Genomic DNA, 5094 nt, shown 5'->3' on the forward strand with positions numbered 1-5094 from the left:
AGCACCAGTAATATTACCTCAAAACTTAGAAAGCATTAAAAATAATGTAATGGCAAAACAAGGTGCTTCTGTGCTCACCTCCTTTTTCAACAGTGAATTAGCTGTGTTACAAACATAAAGTCGTATTAGCAGCCTGACGCTTCTTGTTCCATCAGAACAGATTGATACACAGAAATCAGCAAGTGAAGCTATTCACACCATGGAGATATTCACCACCTATTGATATCTGCACAAGAAAGGCAGAACAGCCTTTATAAAAAGTTTGCATGGGATACATAGTTGCAGTCTGATCCTTAGCACGTTTACTGCGAAAGAAGTTGCACTTTGTTCAAGGCGGCTTTGTCCCAAGTAAGCATGCGTAGGATTGTGGCAATCAAGCCTAGTACTCTGGCTGAAGTAGTTTGCCCATGGAAACATCAGCATGTAGCTTGAAAGTATTCCTCAACTCCGCACAATTCATGGAATCCTAGGTGACAAAGGAGGGCCTATTTTCAGCTTACCTGAGCTAGTAACCTCATGTTTAGATTACTGTAATGCCCTCTGCAAGGGGCTACTTGTGAAGATAAACTGAGAGCAGAATGTGGCCACCAGGGTTGTAAGCAGTGCTTCTCTTTGGGACCATGTTGATGTAATATAGGAATATAAGCCGTTGACTTCTACTGAGTCAGACTATTCACCCATGTAGCTCACTATTTGTCTACAATGAATGGCAGTGTGATGGCCTGGGAATCCGATTCAGAGGATGAACCGGAGGAATCCCAGCCTGCACAGGAGTCCCCGCCTCCAGGGCCGGCTGAACTGGGGCAGGGCCTTGATTCTGAGGCGCCTGCACCTGTGCCGGATCCTCAGGAGTAGGCACCAGGTGAATCTATTCTGGCTCCAGAGGTAGTTGAGGACAGTGCCTACAGGTGAGTCTCCCCCTGGGCCCAGTAACCCTTCAGCCTCTCCTGAACTGCAGAGGCTCAGGGCAGAGAGGTGAAGGGAACTGGTTTATCCCAGGAGGAGTGCTTGCCTTAAGGCCAGGAGAGGCGGGTCTCCTGGGGGCCGGGACTGCCCCTGGCCTCAGTGAAGATGAAGGCCAGTCAGCCCGGTCCCAGGTTGCGGGAGCAACGTCGTCGTTGAGTACCTGCTCCTGTCCGGACCCAGACCTGACCCTCCAGTGTTCCTGTCCCCGCTCGGCTTCCTGCTTCAGACCTCGCCCCGCTCCTTGCGAACTGTTTCCAGGCTAGTGACCCAGGACCGGACTTCGACTACGTTTGCATTTGAGTATAGCATTTTACTTACTTGGGGGATTTATAGCATCCCCTTCTTCAAAATGGCCACCAGGTGAGTCACAATTTTGTAACTGTCCATTCTGTCAGAAAACGGAATACTTGGGCTGCATGCAGAACATACAGTTAAAGTACACATTCCCCCCCCCCCTAAGAATCCTGGGGCAATTTACCCCTCAACAGAGCTACAACTTCCAGCACCCTTAAACTACAAGCTGGGTGGACTATTTTTAATTTTCTCTCACCCGTTCCCAGACTGTTCTTGGTCTTTTTTGGGGGGCACTTAAAATTCCATTGCACCTCACCTATTTCTATGCCTAACTCAGCTTCCCATACATATTTCAGACTTTCTGTATTATCTGTGTCTAATCACATAAACCTGCCCTTTGTTGAGTCTGACTCTTCCGTTATTCAAATGGTGTCAGTTTCCTGTACTATTTTATTATTTGGTATAAAAGCACACATGTAGTGTGGCATTGTAGCAAGAAGATACGGATTCTGTTCAATTTTTTCCAAAATCGTTATCATATTGAAATGTAAGTCATGTCATTTAATCTAAACAAATCCCTTAAAAAACCTCTCAATTCTTATATTTTTCTTTACTATGAAATTATGGAAAGATAGAAAAGCAGCTGATGCTAATGTTGTTCTCTTTTCTTTGTATATTAAGCTTCCATTTCCCACCTCCAGCTTTTCCATATTATCTATTTATTTTCCCTGGCCAGTGTGATAAGTTTTTTCTGTCTCCTCTCTGCTTTTTGCTGCTCTCTGTGGAACACCATTTTGTTTAGGTCTCATCATTGTGCCCAAGCCCATTTAACTTTTAACCCTTGGGTAGTAAAAAAACTACTTTTAAAATCACCCTCTGCTACCTTGATGAAGACCAGGCACCATGCCCTTCCTCTTGACTGCTAAACATGGGCTCCCACATATCTCATAATGGCAGGAAGGTTTAAGAGCAGCAGGTTGCAGAGCTCCAAAATCAGGGAGCATCTCCCTGCCCTCCCCACTGCATTGCTCTTGTAATATTGTGGTACGTCAAGCTACATGTGCCAAAATTCTCCACTGCCTCCACTGGTCATCTTCAAGTGAAGGAAAGGCTAAGGAAAAAAGCCTACACAAATGTGGAATGGAATCCCCAAGTGGAGTGGGATGGCACCTTGTATGTCTCTTTCCGGCAACTCCTGCAGCCAAGCTGGTGTTAAATGTAGTCATACCTCATGTTACGTTTGCTTCAGGTTGAGCGTTTTCAGGTTGCATCCCGCGGTGACCCAGAAGTACCGGAAAGGGTTATTTCTGGGTTTCGCCGCATGCGCAGAGGCACAAAATGACGTCACACACATGCGCAGAAGCGGCAAATCGCAACCCACGCATGTGCAGACGTGGGTTGCGTTCTGCTCGTGTTGTGAACGGGCCTCCGGAACGGATCCCGTTCACAACCAGAGGTACCACTGTATTGCTCTGCTTTCCTTTGAATCACATCAGTGAGGACGGGGGTGAGGGGTCGGGTCTTGTTGTCTGGGCAGCCTAGGACCTCCATACTCATTGCCCAGGCTTATGCCCTGGAGAGACCACTTTGGTGTTGCTAATGCAGCAAAAACAACACGGCAAGCAGTACTAAAAAGCTACCGGTCTCTGCAGCCACAGATGGCACTGTGAGTCTCCAGAGATCTGACCACCCCTCAAGGTGCACTCCATTGTCTCTCGGGCCAGACAGTGATCCAGGCTGTGTACACATTACCTGCTTAAAATGCAGCTAGGTCATTCTTTTGTTCATTTCAAACTGAAGCTTTTTTGGGGCGGGGATGCATTTGAGTATAGCATTTTACAAGGTACAGAGAATGGCTAATATGCATACACCGCTTCCCAGAGTGCCTGATTAAAAAGAACTATTTTATCTCCTAAAAATTTCTTATGAAAATATAACATGAACTTTTTGCCTTTTGATTTTCATGCTTGTTCTGGTGGGAACTGCAGGATGCAAAAAACAAGACTGGTAAATGTGACTGACGCAATCTCTATTTTGATGTTGATCTGTAACCAAAATCAGAATCGGGCTTACTGATCACATATACATGCCACAGATCAGCCTGATGGCTTAGCAGGAAAGTGATTGCCTGATAAGAAAGGCTTTATGTGTCATTTTCACATGAAATACTTTCCCCCAGCAGAATAAGCACAATTTTAGTATCAAATGTTTTGTTTTCACCTGATGAGTGCTTTTATACATCCTGTCAAATCAACAGGCTGAACACCCAGAAGTAATTGTCCCTATTCCCCTCATGATATTCTTTTTATATGCACATTTCTGAAGTTCCTGAAAATGTTTAATGTATGCTAGGAACATAGCTGTTTTAGATTTAACGCATTTAAGACTCCTTCAAACGTTTCTTTCATTTCCCCCTTGTTACAAAGTCAGTATTTCACATTGTATTTGATGCAAATAGAATTAAATTAAAAGGCTTTTAGAAGAGGAGGAAAAAAGTAATGTCACACTTTAAGTTTCAGAAACACTTCTAAAATGTCAATCCCTGGTGACAGTTGGTAGGGTGAAAACTTTTCTTTAATTCTTAAAAGCTTTTTCATCAAATATTTTTGTTCAGGCCTCTGATATATATAGCTGGGTGTAAGAACCTTCTGTGGCTGAAAAGATCTCAAAATGATCCGCAGAATTTTCAAAGGTCTCCCCTCATTTCCATCTCTCCTACGAACTCAGGTTATACCTTTTAAAGGAGATGTAACTCACCTCCCAGAGTGCACCTAAGTCATTTTCTGGAAAAGAAGAATTTACCTCAGAAAACCTGATTTGTGAAGTACGTAAAGCTTAGTTTCTCACTTGTGACACAGCTCTATCTCCAACTTATAAAACTGGCAACTTCATGGTAATGCTGACTTTACATGACTCTAATGCATATGGGAAAAACATGTTTCCAAGGTTTCCAAGGAAGACACAAGAGGCAAAGGGAGCCCAGGGGTCAGGAAGTTTCTTCAGACAGGATAGGACAAAGACCTGAAATGAAAATGATGGCTGGAACAAGACAAACGGATGGAGCAGAAGGACAGAAATGGGGAAAGGATGCGGCTATGAAATGGATAGAATTTTAAGCATAGCAAGATACTGATAGAACAGAACAATCGGCTGGGGGCAGCAACAGAGAAGCCTGGTATTCTTTTGGAATACCTTCCCTAGGGTATTCCCTAGGGACAAACAGCATTTCCCTAGGTAGCCTGGTGGTCTTCTCATTGCATTCACGAACATGGTCAAATTATGTTCGGTTAGGTCAGGCTTCCTCAAACTTGGCCCTCCAGATGTTTTTGGCCTACAACTCCCATGATCCCTAGCTAGCAGGAGCAGTGGTCAGGGATGATGGGAATTGAAGTCTCAAAACATCTGGAGGGCTGAGTCTGAGGAAGCCTGGATTAGGTTTTAGGACAGACTTTTGGTATTTGACCAAAGTTTGATACTGCTTGGCCAGTGGGATTTTTTGGTGGTTTGAGTTTAACTTGTGTACTATTTTTATCCAAAGTCATTTTACCAGTTTGGTCGAAACCAAAAAACAAGATAAAAACAAACTGCCACATAAATGCAAAGGGAAACAGCTCCAGGAAGAAGCAGAGAGTGGTTCACACTTTCCCCATCAATTAAGACTTAAAGGAAGGGAGGGAACCCTCCATAGCAGTCCTACACTATAGAGCAAAGTATGAGATTGGCTGTTCACTAAACCAGAATATACATTTGCTGCATGTTTTGTTTTTGCTTTTTGTAACATACCAAGTTTAATTATAGTGTGGTAATGCTAGATTACAAGACCAAATTCAAAAG

This window comes from Podarcis muralis, chromosome 4, assembly GCF_964188315.1.
Source record: "Podarcis muralis chromosome 4, rPodMur119.hap1.1, whole genome shotgun sequence".
Classification (NCBI taxonomy): Eukaryota; Metazoa; Chordata; class Lepidosauria; order Squamata; family Lacertidae; genus Podarcis; species Podarcis muralis.